The sequence below is a fragment of the Cavia porcellus genome, unplaced genomic scaffold (assembly GCF_034190915.1).
Source record: "Cavia porcellus strain 051 isolate PalLab524CR breed Dunkin Hartley unplaced genomic scaffold, mCavPor4.1 scaffold_8, whole genome shotgun sequence".
NCBI classification, from domain to species: Eukaryota; Metazoa; Chordata; class Mammalia; order Rodentia; family Caviidae; genus Cavia; species Cavia porcellus.
The window spans coordinates 30,729,191-30,743,886 of record NW_026947491.1 but is presented as its reverse complement, the minus strand read 5'-3'; the positions used below and the strand labels follow the sequence as shown (position 1 = coordinate 30,743,886).

The 14,696-nt window shown below is 36.4% G+C and overlaps 1 pseudogene; it reads right to left on the bottom strand.

The window, feature by feature from the left end:
- Nucleotides 1–995: 995 nt before the first annotated feature.
- On the bottom strand, nt 996–1,729 carry LOC100731724 (large ribosomal subunit protein uL30-like; annotated as a pseudogene).
- Between the last annotated feature and the right edge of the window lie 12,967 nt (nt 1,730–14,696).

Below are 14,696 nucleotides of genomic sequence, written 5' to 3'. Positions count from 1 at the left end.
AAGTTGCTAGTGAGCAAAACTTATTTTCAAGAAGGTAGTTATATAACTCACAAGCTGCTTTGCAGAATATATGATAAAAAGACATTTCTAAGTTTAAAATTTTTGCCTTACCTATTAAAATCTTTCTCTGCTGTGTTCTGAATTAAAATGTGCAGAAAATGCTAAGATTCTGTAAGACATGTTGCTTCCCTTTACAGTTTTACTGTTCAACTCTCTGGAACTGGAGGCGGGAACAGGAAGAGAGAGAGCAGGGTGGCTTGGGGCGTGTTTGACACGTTTTCCTCTTTGTTGCTACATAAGTATCATTAAAATTATTTCCCATTTTATTGGAAGTCTATTTTGAATTTTGAAGTTCAAATGTGGGAAGGCTACCAGACAGTTAAACTTTGTAATACACGAAAATAAAATTATATCAAAAGACTGTCAGTGTCTAGATTGTCATCAACCAGTAAAATTATTACCAATATTCTTATAAAAATTAAAGACCAGTGAAGTGTACATAAATTATAAGAATGTAGTGTGAAGATTTTTGTTTTGCTCTTTGTGTGTGTGATGAGTTCTGTTTAGATTTCAGGAGTCTCAGAGTTTTAATAAATCATATTTCTTAAATTTTGACCTTAAAATGAATTTAAAGTTGAATGAGACAGTAATGCAAAATGCAACATTATGTTGCTGAGATGACAGAATTAGGAAGGTTCAAAGACTGCAATTAAACTTTCTCTTTTCAGAGCTGCAGATTTAACCCAGAACATGGCTCATGCTAAGTAAATGCTCTACCATTGAGCTACATCCCCAGAAAATTTCTATGGTCACTGCCCTACGTAGCACAACACAGATGAGCAACTTCAGATCCTTTCATTTTGTTGAGTATTGGTTAAAAAAATACACAGGAACTTTTGGTGGAATATTTCATAGCAAATATGTACAATGACTTGTTTTGGAAGCAGACACTTTTTATTAACTGATCAAATCACTAAAACACCACGGTAGATACTTTAGTTTTTCCTTCTAATGAGCTTGTTGATCTGTCTTCCCTTTTTCTCCATCTTCCACTAAATGAGTGGTCTGTTTCTTCATTCTGCCTCATGGACATGATAATTTGAAGGCCATAGGGAGTTACTAGCCTCTTCGAAGCCCTTTCTAACAGTATAGATCTCATGAATCATCTCCATGCACATGATGCCATATTTACCAAGAGGGCTAGCCATCAATGAGTTCTCTGTCAAGACAATTTGCTTCTTAATAATGTTGCTATAGCCATACTTGTGTATTAGTTTATTTACTGACTTCAGATTTAGCTGTCACCATGCAATATATGGTTCCACAAGTCTCAGCATGTTAACTGAAGCCTTGTTGGGATTAACAAAGGTATCATAGAAACTTCGGTGAAGGTTAAGAAGCTGTAACACCTTGAGGACCTTTGAGCTCACAACATTGATATCCCTGATCCAGATGACAAGTGCCAATGTGGGTTCTGCAGGTACATAGATGTTGCCAGATTTTCTTTGAGTCCCAGCCATTTGAATCTCAGTTCTGTATATCTGTCTATAATCTTTATGATAGTACCTGGCTTTTTAATCGATTAGCTTCCTCTTTGCCTTTTGAAGCATCTTTTGGGCAAACTTTTTTCTCAGGCACTTTACATGCAGCTCTGCGAAATGTGGGGCTTTTCCTTAAGGGTGTCTGGCGCAGAAGAAACCTTCTTGTTCTCCTCTTCGACGTGCTCCATGGTTCCAACTGGAAAAACTGTACATGATTTTAAGTCAGAGACCCATGTTAGGCAGGAGATTTCCGAAGGGCGCAGAGGTTTCATTGCTTTCACAGGTTTGGCAGCACTGCTGTGGAGAGCTGCAGCTGTGGCTCTGAGTTCCCCTACATTTGCTCACTTGCTCGGGGTTTGCAAGAATTCAAGTCTCTATTTGCCTTTGGCTTGGCCATTACTCCCCACTAATAGCCTGGAGATGGAAGGATTTCTCTCCCAGCAAAGAGTAAGGTGACTTACTGTCCATAGCTGGATTCTCTCCTGTAAGACTGTTCACCACAGGTGTAGGCACCATCTCACCTGCTGTGTCACCTCCTGGGACTTGAGGATCATGAGGAATTGTTATAAAATGATAGTCACACTGTTTGCTCCCTTGATAAATATAAACACCTCAACCTAGTAAGGGCAACTTGCCAAGGTCAGCTCAATGTTGTAATGACCCCCCCATTTTAAGGGCCCGACATCATGAATGTGCTGGTACACAAATGTGAGTGCTTTCCTCCATGTGTCATTCAGGGACCCAGGCGGGTTTTTTTTTTTCCCTAGGAAGAGGCTCTTCCATTCTCTTCAGCAGATCTGCTCAATATAGTAGCCATCTAAATTAATTGGATCTTAAAAAATTGGAACTTCAGCTGCTCACTCCAAGTCATCATATTTTAAGCTCCGTGTGGCAGGGCAGACGCAGAACATTTCTGTCATCACAAAAAGTTTTGTTGGCAAGCCTTGTCCTAAATGCCCTGGATCCTTGAGGCTTCCACTTGAGAATTTAGCTGGCAAAAGAGGAAAAACTGAGCACGTGGAGAAGAACTCATACTCCCTTAAAGCCAGCAGCCCCAGGAAACCCTGATAAACTCCACACTTGCTTGCATCCCTTGCAGTTAACTGGAAGATGCTACCTGCTGAAATGAAGAATACAGGAAGAGAGACATGAAGGTGGTGGCAATCAAAGGCACACAGTCCTGACACCTGTGTATGGTGCAAGCACTGTGTGCACCTCTTGAGTTTTACCATGATCTTTCAGCCGATAAGGCGATGCTATTAGACTCTCTAGGCTTATAGTCCTGACTCCCACAATGACATTGCTATGAACACAAATCTAATTCAAATGTAATTCTTTGATTCAGTATTAGAATTGTCCCATCTTTTTCCACACTCAGAGGAGTGGCCTCATATGACACTTTAGTACTATTTGTTTTGAACAATTGACTCCCTTTTGTTGCTACCAAAACAGGACAGTCACCTACAAGTGTTCTCACGCATAGACCCATCTCTCTCCACAGGTTTTCTCCAGTGGCATGATTCCGTGGTGTGTCAACTTAGCTTGGCTGCAATGGACCCAAATATTTTGTCAAATATTATTCTGATAGTTTTATGGAGGTGTTTTTTGATGAGACTGACATTTAAATTGGTGACCTGAGTAAAACAAGTTGTCCCCCATAGTAGTTGAACCTCATCAAATGAGTGGAAGGCGTAAATAGAATAAAAAGGTTTATACTCCTCACAGGGAGGTTTTTTTTTTTTTTTTGTCTACCTTTAACCTTGTCTCATTGGTTTGTCTTCAAATTTAAACAGAATGCTGGCTCTACCGTGGTCATGCACTCCCTTGACTTGATTAAAACTATATAATTAGTTTTACTGGTTCTCAGGCTCAGTATTAGTACAAAAAGGAAAAGAGCAGGGGTACAGGCTCAACAGGACAGGTTTCTTTCAGAATAAACCCAAGAGGAACAGCTCTAGCCTTTGACTAGATCAGCAGCTCTAACGTCTTTGTAGGGTCATGTGGCCATTTGCCTCGGACTGGGTTTGGGGATGTACAAGGGCCTGCATATTGTTTGTCAATACCACGATTGGAATTTTAGGGTGTAGCTGTGCTTACTGGGCCTTATCAACTCATGATGATACATCTGCAGCAGGTATAAAAGCACAGCAGGGGAAGGGGTTTAAAGTGGCCTTTTCTTAGGCTTGGATGGCAGTGATTGGAGTCCTTCACGTGGATCCTAAGACATGTTGTCTCCATGATTATTGTGAGATGATTCCTAAATGACTCCCTTTTCTCTTTTAAAAAGACGAAAACATAAAAATCAAGAAGCAAACAAGCAATTAAAAAACAAGAAAAGCAAAGTGACCACCACCACCGCCTCCACAACAAAAAGACACAATGGTGATACAGGATTTCAAAACAAGACGATAGGAATTTAACAAATGGTTGCTATATTGCATATTGTTATCCTCAAACTAATTGTCCAGGCTACCAGATACAGGCATGCAAGATTGATCAAACAATATAATTCCCCTTTGGGCAATTTCTTTCCCTTTTACTATATGTAGTGTAATTTTTGGATCTAATTTACTCTTTCAGTTTCTTACAATAATGAGACAATACAGTGTTTACATATGCAAGTCTGATTTATTTCACTGATGAGTATGGTTTGTAGTTGTATTTTTTCTATCCATTTCTATGTTGATGCGTATTTGGGTTGTTTCCAAGGTCTGGCTATTACAAATTGTGCCCCCATAAACATGGGTGCACATATATCACTTTGGTATGTTTTCAGTTCTTCTAAAAATACCCAGAAGAGAATAGCTGGACTGAAGGGACCTCTAATCCTAGTTTTTTGTGATCAACATAGTGGTTGTACTAGCCTATACTGCCACCAGCAATGAAGCCCTGCCAGCATTTGTTATTGGTTGATTTCTTGATAATAGCCATTCTTTCTTGAGTGAGATGGAATCTCAGCATTGTTTTAATTTGCATCTTTCAAATGACTAGTGATGTTGAACTTTTTCATATATTTATTTGCCTTATGCATTTCTTTGTCTGAAAAGTGTGAATCCATCTCAAGTGCCCACTTTTGGATTGGGTCTTTAAATTTAAGGGGTCTGATTTTTAAGTTCTATTTATGTTCTTGATATTTGTCCTTTTTTTGAGGGACAGTTGACAAAAATCTTTTCCTAATCCTAGGTTTTCTTTTCATTCTGTTGGTGATTTCTTTTGATGTGCAAAAAGTTTCTAATAAGATGAGATTCCCATTGTTGATTCTTTGAAGTACTTCCTATGTGTTTGATTTTTGTTCCTGAACTCTTTGGCTATCCTTATGTCCTCAAGATTTCTATCTACATTGTCTTCCAGTAGGTTTAGTGTTTCTGCCTTAGTATTTAGATCTTTCCCCCATTTTGACTTTAGTTTAGTGCATGCTGATAGGCATGGTGTAGAAACTGGCATGTGGAAAACCAGTTTTTCCAACACCTCTAACTAAAGAGACTGTCTTTCTTCCAGTGAACATGTTTGGCATCTTTGTCAAAGATAAGGTGGCTGAGTGTGTTTGTGGTTGTGTTTGTATTCTCTGTTCTGTTCCATTGATCCTCAGGTCTGTTTCTTTGCCAATACCACACTAATTTTTATTATATCAATTTTATATTATAATTTGAAGTCTGAGATTATAATGCTTCCTGCCTTTGTTGCCCAGGATTACCTTTGCTGTTTTAGGATTATATGGTTCTACTTGAATTTTAGGAATGTTTTCTCTAGATCCATAAAGTATTCTAATGGTATTTTGATTGGAATTACATTAAATCTGTATAATAATTTTGGGAATGTTGTTGTTTAATGCCCCCCCCCCCCGCCTCATACAGTCATGGAGGTGGCTGAATCTAGCATTTGTGATTGGTTTGTTGTCTAGAGCTGGGATTGGTGGTGTAAGTCCTGAAATTTTCACAAATAATCAAATACAATGACAGTTACAGCTCATATGGTATAAAAAGTTGAGGTCATTAGGGAAATGAAAAGTTTTATGCAAATAAGGAGGTTTCTCCTTGTGAGATTGGTTTTTTGCCATTTAGTTTGATTGATTATAGCTCTTTATTTACACTCCCTAAGCAATTACAATTATTTGTATGTGCAGTGATTCAGTTCCCACTGCATCATGATGAGAAGGAAAGCAAAATAGAGAAAAAACAAAAGACAAGAACAAAAATAAAAAATCTCAAACTCACCCTAGCAAACCTTAAAAATGTCAAGGTACCATGTTCCTCTCAGGCTTTTGGAGATCTCATTGGATTCATGCTGGGCAGTAGGAAATGGGATGTGGAAGCTACACTGTGTTTTCCCAAAGCAAATCCTGATGGAGACCTTGGGACATAGGAAGGGAGGTGCCAGCAGGGACACCAAGTCAACTCAGCTGTCTAACGCCATGGTCCCATTGCTCCTGGGAGCCAGCAGAGACTCACACGCACTTCCAGCATCCCTCCAAAAAGCTTGTAGGAGCGGTCTGGAAGGCAGGAATGCAACACCATCATCACATATAATAGTGGCAGCTGTGGCATGGAAGGAAAGGTAGTCTTTGCAGACAGACACATCTCATCAGATTTGTGTTAGTCACAAGGTGATAAGATAGTATAGGATTTTCAAAATTAAAATTGCGTATGAATCATCTGGAGATCTTGCTAAAGTACAAATCCTGATCTAACAGGATTAAAGTTATCTTTTTTTTCACATTTTCGGAAAACTCCTAAAAATGCTAAGGCTGCTGATTAAAGCCTGTATAGTGACACTTTTAGTGATTGAGTGCCCAAACTGCAACTCCAAACCCACTGATCTATCACAAAGTGCCAATACTGCAATTTAACCTGAATGCTGAGGTTTTAGTTCAGAAAAAAAAGCAGCTCACACATTAACATCTTCTGTCTGAAAAGAAAAATAACATGCTTACCATACATTTACACCACTGGCCTAGCGCAAGCCACTTTATTTCTGAGCTTTGGTTATATCTGAAATTTAGGCAAACTGTGTCTAATTACAGAATTGTAACTTTGATTATAAATAATATATGTAAAAATGTCTTAGCACAGTGTAAGACATTCAGTAGGTATTCAAGTCCTAGGACTAACGCTTTGAATTCTTCCTCATTTAATCAGCTCCTGGTATCTTGCCAATTAAAGCTAAAAAAAACAGTTTAACACGGATGTTCCTATTAGATATAATGACAAGGCTCGGTGCTTGAAGGAAGTTTGTGTTTTCATTTAATAACTGGGTTCACTTCCTCTTTTATTAGCGCATGTTGTGGTATACAATGTTTGCCTTTCTTCTGTGGAGTCAGTGCGTGTATATAACACATCTTCCTCCCTATTTCATCTTCTTTCACTTCCCGCCCTGCATCTTCCTCTTTGAGAAAGATCTGTCACCTGACTTTCAGCTATCTATCTGCTTGCTATTAGTACTTTGGTTTCTTTCTCTTTTTGTTTCCTTTTTTTTTTTTTCTTTGAGACAGGGTATCGTTATTTTGTTCAAGCTGGCCTAGAATTCACCATGTAACCCAGGCTGGCCTTAAACTCCATGGTGATCCTCTGGCTCAGCCTCCTGGGTGCTAAGATTATAGGCATGTGCCACCATTCCCATCTAGGTTTCTCAAATAAGAGAAACCATGTGATGTTCAAGATTTTGTGTTTGATTTATTTCACTTAACATTTTGATTGCAAGATGTTTCCTAAAGCTTTATGGTTTTTGTTTCTATTATCCTTTCTTCTCGCCTAGTTGAGTACAATGCAGAAGGTAGAAAAAGTTTGAAACAAACAAAAGATGGAATTTTAACATTTAATATTACTGTAACGACTTTTAAAAGGGAAAAAATACCAGCAAGATTGGTGAGGACTTTGTATGAATTTGTCAAACAAATTGATATGTGATGGACTTTATTTGCAGTCCACTAGGCTAAGTGGGACTGATGTGCTGAGAATAAAGACTCCTCAAAGACCACGTGAGTTCTGGTCTGCATGCTATTTTCCCTGCTACACATTTTTTTTGTAAGTCTTTTACATTTCAATAGTCTAAGGTTCCTACCACGGAGTGTAGTTTCTTTGGTAACTATTTCTGATTTTTATAAAGTTAGGCTTTTGAGATAATTAGGCTTTCTATTCTGGTTGAAGTATAGGAGTCCTGTAATCATCCACTGCATTCCACTGTAATTATCTATACTTGTGTCATTTTTCCCTGTGGCCAACCAAGCTTGCTCTGTTATAATACAGTGAGTGCTTAAAATGCTGTCTGGGAAATGCAGGGATGAGGTTGGCTCCCTTTCTCTGCAGGAGCTAAAGAGATTAATGCAAACTGTCCAGATAATTTTGCCACTGTTTGTCATTTTCTGAGCACATCTTGCAAGTGGCTTTACCTAGAGTCCATTTTTTTTAAGTAGATAAGAGTATTCGTCATAAAAGATGCATGTGGAGGAAGGATAGAACACATTTGATGCATAAAGGTTTAAGTTACATTTTATATTTTATTTCCTTGCAAGGGTAGTTTTGAAAACTAAGACAATGGGTTAAACCTTCTTTATTTTAAAGAAACAATGAATTAAAAATCTGACTAGTTAGAGCTGCCTGTTATCATATAAATCATCTTAAAGTAAAACCAAGGAAATTTTTAATCAATATGATACAGCATTGAGTATATCAAAGTGAGTTATATAAATAGAAAGATTCACCTTAAAGTATATTTAAACTATATCTAAAATATAATCTCACTTTTGGATGCGTAGAAGAGCAAGATAAAATTTATCTTGCCAGCAGATTCCAGGATTAAATGTAGGAGATGAGATGAGTTCATATCCATTTCTTGGTCTCACCATTTTGTTAATAGAGATGCTTGCTCATCTAAAAATAAAGTTTTTTTTCAGAAGACATTCACTCCCTCAGTCTCATACAATGGTCATGAAATTAAGTTAATCAAGAAATATTTAATGAACGGTTTTTGCATGTCAGACATTGTGTTTGGTGTTGGGATAAAATGAGCAAACAACACAGCTCTCATTTTGGTGTGCTGCAGTCTAACATGGAGAGACAGATGCCAATACATACATCTCAATCGGCGAACATGGTATTTGAGGGTCTGCACTGAGAATAGGTCAAGGCACAGGAAGTGGATACTTGAAAAATAATACTTGTGTCTAAATCTGAATATAGAACTTATCATTCCTAAGTTATTCTTTCTGTGATTACTTCAAAGAGTCCACTCACTCTCAGGAAGACTATCTTTGTGACAATTGTTCAGTATTTTGCCACTTATCAAACCTTGAATATTTCTATGACTACTTTAGCTTGTTAATTTATTTCAAACACTAAACAAAATATGAGTTTATTTTTGGGCTATCAAGTGTATTATCAATAACACAGGCCAGATAAGTTGCAAAGTGCTGACATCTACTAATTATGTGATAGGGAGAAAAGTCAGTGATGGATGTCTTGAGGCCCATGAAAATGTTCTTAGGAATATATTGTATCCTTGTATGGCAGTCTCTGGCATTATGAGGCTTATAATTCATTCCTTAAAATATGCCACTATAGGATTTCTTACCTATGCATTATTGTGCATTGATGTTCAACTCTTTCTTTTTAAATTTTATTTAAAAGGAAAAAGAGAAAAAACAAAACAAAACAAAGCGGTGTAAGGGTACAAGTAATACAGAACTGCAAAAAAAACCCCACAAAAAACAAAAAACAAAAACAAAAAAAAACCAGTAAGAAATCACCACTTAATAGATTACACATTATCATCTTAGAGACAGTTGCTCAAGTCACAGTATCAAAGCATACAAAGTGAACATTGAAAAAGTGAACTATTTGAGACTGCAAATAGTTGTGTTCAATGATCCAACCAAAAACATTAATATGGTCATCTATTTAACACCTCTAAACACACTTGCAGTTGTATCCTTTAGTGCACTTTTTTCCCTCTCTTTTTTACAACAAAATTTACACATTTTGGGTTTTATTACTCCTTAGTTCTTATTACTTTTTTTTTATGGAAGAGAATAAAGTCAAATATGGCAAAACAAAGCTGTCAGTCAAAACCAAGGATAGACATAGCACATGATGTAAAACAGAGTACGAGGTTATCAACAATGATTACCATAATGCCTCTTGTTTCTTTAAAAAGATTTGTCTATCTCATTTGTCTAAGTATTATAAAGTTGAACAAAACAGTAGAGAACAAGACCAATAAAACTTAAACATTGTAAACATTACAGGACTTCCAAAGGAGATAATAGTCAAACCAGAAAGGGAATCTTAGTGAATCTTATTGCCTTCAAAGTACTTGCCTATACCCTCAAACTTGATACTATCATACAGAATGGAACAGAGTCTAATCAGTCAAAACAAGATAGTGGGAGTATTACAGGACTTCAAAACAAGTTAATAGGAAATCAAAAGAAGTTACTATAATATGTCCTGCTAATTTTTTAATTTTTCCCCTTAATTAAAAAAAACATAAAAAATAACTAAATAATTTTTTTAATGAATAAGGGAGAGACTGAGATAAAAGAGAACACAACAACATAACAATACAGGTCAAAGCATGACTGTTTCAGCAACCTAGTGCTTCACTACCTAATAACCCGACTTAATAGTAGTTACCATAGTGTCTGTCTTTTTCCTTGAAATATTTGAATATAACTTCATATACTATAGCTTCAAATATTTCCATATCAAGAAGCCCGGAATAAAGCCTTTCCAATTAACAAGTGAAAACTTTATAAGGCTTCAAGGCCACATAATGGGGAATCATGATTACCACATACTTTTATATATTTGAATCATTACTTGCATTAGAGAAACTATTCGATATTCACACATGCGAGATTGATTTATTTCATTTATGAGTATGGTCTCAAGCTGCGCCTATTTATTTTTAAATATCTCAATGTGATCCTTCTCTTGCTAACTCTTGCTTAGACATTGTGCAAATTTATTATGGAGAGATGTTTTGTTATGGAAGGATTTCTTTTGGACCATTTTTCTTTTTAACATTCAAGGAATCTCTGGACAAATTATAGAGGAACTTCTGTCTTCCCTGTTCTGTGAATTGGAATTCTGCAGTAAGATTTTATATGAGAAAAAAGAAATACTAAGCAAATGGGAATGATTGGAATTGGCCTGAAGGCTACAATCTGTCTAATCATATTCTGAAAGGTCAATGTTTATTGATATATATATATATATATACATACATATGTATATATATTTTGCTGCCTGATATGCTTCCCTGGTATACATACATATTACATGTATGATTTTTTTCTCAAAATTCTAGATGACAAAATTCCTGCAAGTTTTTAATGACTATAACTAGAATTTAAAAGCATAACTTACTGTGATATTTGGCTATCTCATGCTTTTGATTTAAATGTTTTTAACATTTTAAAGATTTTTTTTGCATAGCTAAGTAATACCTTGCCTATGAATTATACATTTGTGAATTTTGGAATTATTTTTGAGCTAAGTATTGAGTTTCTTTTCACCCATATCTGTCAGTTATAATTTTTGTCTACAGTGGCATTATGCCCAAGACTTACTTAAATGGTTAATGAGTATTATATCTTTTTCCTAGTCACAGACAAGTCTTTCTAGAGTATGCCTTATTGTTTTGCTCTTAAGATAATGAATGAACAGTAATTTATTGCTTTTACTAGATGCATAGTTTTCTCATTTTTAGTATTAAATTTATGAGGTCAAGGGAAAATATTTTCCATCTTCAATGTTTTACTTTTTATTGTCTATTATACATATTGCTTATAACCTTGAGTATTTTCAATAACTGGTTGCAACATCTCAAAAGCATATTATTCAGACTTCGGTAAAACATGTAACAGCTGATTGAATATTACAGGAGCTATAATATTACTTTCCAGTAAATGTCTAAATTGTAAGGAAACGTCTATCAGTGGAGAAAATCACCACAGTGAGCTCCTCAATGTTTAAAAGGCATTAGTCAGTGTCTGAAATATTAAGGGATATGTGTGTGTGTGTGTGTGTGTGTGTGTGTGTGTGTGCTCACTACACTTTTTTTTTGTACTGGGGATTGAACTCATGATGTCACACTTTCCAGGCAAGTGCTGCTCACAACACTTTAAAATCATTTTATGCTTCTTTCTGTAATATCATTAGCTCTAAGTAGAGCCATTTTCATGCATCAATAAATAAGAATACATGCTTTAGCTCTTCTAATTGGACAGTAGTAAAGAATGACCTCAGTGTTGTGCTTTTGCTAAGTGCAATTCAGGGCAAGATTCTGGATATAATCATGCTTGCTCATCCTGAGTCTGCTAACCAGGGAGCTATTAAATACATAAAGCTCACAAATGGGTCTTGCTTGGCTTGCATCAAATTTTGTTAGATGTTTTGTCTTAAAGATAGATGATTTTAAAATTGGATGATAAAGAAAATATGCAAATCTTGTAAAAACCCTTGTGTTACACCATGTCTACGACAGGTTGGATCTGGGGAAGTTTCTGATTCCTTTAGGTGGTGGGTGTTTTCTCAGCCTTTCTCATTCACACGTGAGGTTCCCTCTGTGCTGGTTATGGTTCTCTAGAGGGAGAGACTAATGATACAGGCCTGGTCTGAGGCTGAGGCCCAAGGTGAGTACCCACTGAAAGGCTGAAGAAGGTGACGTCTGATGTCTAAAGGCAATGGCTGCAGCAAATGTTGCCTTAGCTCAGGCAGAAGCCACTTTGTTAGCACAGCCAGAATTGTTTTTTCTTCCCCTTCTCATTCCTCCTGGCTGCAAACCCACTGGATGTGGCCAGACATGACCAGGGCGAATTTTCCCCTGTCCTTTGGCTGGCCTGCATGCCCTTTTTCTCTGGTAACATTGCACAGACACACCCAGAACTGTGCTGTGCTGATCTTCTAGGCCAGTGTCTCTCAATCCAGTCAAGTTGACAATCAACATTAACCCTTATTCCCTTGCTCTAGCATCCTTTGTTTTTCACTTGCCATGTCTCTTACCGGATCCTGTAGGGTTACACATTTTCAACCCCTTTTCCACATCTGCATCAGAAATGACCTGATAGATGCTGCCCCAGTGGTCCTCATCGATTGAGTTGCTGTCACTGAATGTTTACTGTGTACCCCCATTGTAGGAAAATGTACCCAGAGACTATGTGGGATTATTACTGAGGCCACAGTAGTAACTGAGCCAACTAAAGAAGCTTCTTTTTTGCAATCATTTATTTCCAGAGACCTCCCTCAAGACCTAAGTACCTAAACCCATGCATTTTTACTTTCTGTTAGCGTGAATTCCATATAAGATGTTTACAGAATTTTTTATTTCAATCAAAATAATGTTAATTTTTAATTAATCAAAGTAGTGTGATTTTATTTAATTAAAAAACAAACTTTCTAGGCCACTTGCAGGTCATGGGGAGGAGAAGCAGATGCCAGCCCCTTCCAGCTCACCGGCTGGGAGACAAGAAAAGCCAAGGTCTCTCTCCATCCCCATAAGCAATTGGTTGATCTGGAGAAACACAGGCTGAGATGATAACTACTTAAATAAAATACAACTTAATGCTTGTTGTGTTCGGTGTTTCACTGACTTTGCAGGTTGAAAGCCAGTAGTCTGATAATCTATTCAGAGGATAACAATATGCAATATAGCACGTATGAGGGATATCCTTCTGAAGGTGGTAGCCATTGTTAATCCCCTCATTATCTTGTTTTAAAGTACTATATTGTTTTCCCTGCTTTGTTTGGTTTGGTTTTATTCTGTTTTGTCTTGTTAAATTTTACTATGTCTGATGGGATGGGCAGCTATTTCAAAGATAACAAGATATATTATTGTAGTCATTTTGGATTTACTATTAAATCTTGTTTTGAAGTCCTGTATTACATTCATGGTTTTGTTTTTATTGGTTCTATTTTGTTTGATTTTCCTATGTCTGATGGTATGAGCAGCTGTTTTGAAGACAACAAGAGGCACAGTGGTAACCATTGTTGATTTCCTATTATCTTATTTTGAAATCTCTATTTACTTACACTGTTTTGCTTTGATTGGCTTTATTGTATTTTATTTTGCTTGGTTTTATTCTCTTTAAAAAATTAAGAAAATAAAATTTCTAGTTCATGCTACCCTGGGGAAGTTGCTGCTATTTACTTGTGAATTTCCAAATAATATATCATTTGTGAATTTAATCATCAAATTACCTTTTTGGCAGTTGAAAGTTAACCTTGTATCAAACCTCATTTTCATTTCCTTCTTCCCAATTCCTAATATAATTGTAATATTTCAAATTACAATGTTCTAAAATTTTGATCTGATCTTTTTTTGGTTTATTGTCTCATTTTGATGAAACTTATCTTTGTGGAAAAGTGTGCATGGCAAGATATTTTCTGTGTTCTCATGAATGTTTAACAATATGTGGATTACATTCTCGTACTTACTCTTCAGGCTTGGTAGAATTCTGTGCTGCAAGGCATGCTCTTAGATTTTTAAATCATTATTTACTTCCTTGTGTTGTTTATCATTGTTGGAGATTGTTAGCTGTGTTCTGAAATTGTGTGGTGTGTTTTTGTACGAGTCATTTATCAAAGAGGAGGCACCTGGGTGGGGGGAACAAAGTAGAATTTGCTAAACAAAGACCTTTCTTTCTGGTAGCTCTAGAAAATTTCTCTTCTTTTTGATAAATTTTCAGCTTTGTTTTCCTATCCTGGAATCTTATTCAGAATTTTGCCCTCTTTATGTCATATTCTCCTTTATTTTAACTTATCTCTCCTGTCTTATGATTATTTTGACCATGCATTTGAACTTATGGTTTTGTTTATCCTCTTTAATCAAGCTATTGATTTTCTTGCATAGTGGTTGTTTATGTTTTATTTTTCCCTGTTCTGATTTTATGAGCATGCTGTCTTCTCTTGTTTCTCCCAGAATATAATTTTATGCTTTCTCCTATCTGAAAATTTCTGTTCTTCTATTTATTGTCATAATGTCTTTCCAGTCCCATTTTTTCTTTCTGTTTTGGCCATTCTTGCTCAAGTGCAATCATTTGCTTGTGTATCTGGCACCTTCTTATCTGTCTATTTATATCTAATAACAAAAGCAAATTGAAAATCTTCACCTGGAGATGGGCCTTGTTTGCTGATGATCTTCACTGTAGGCGGACCAAGT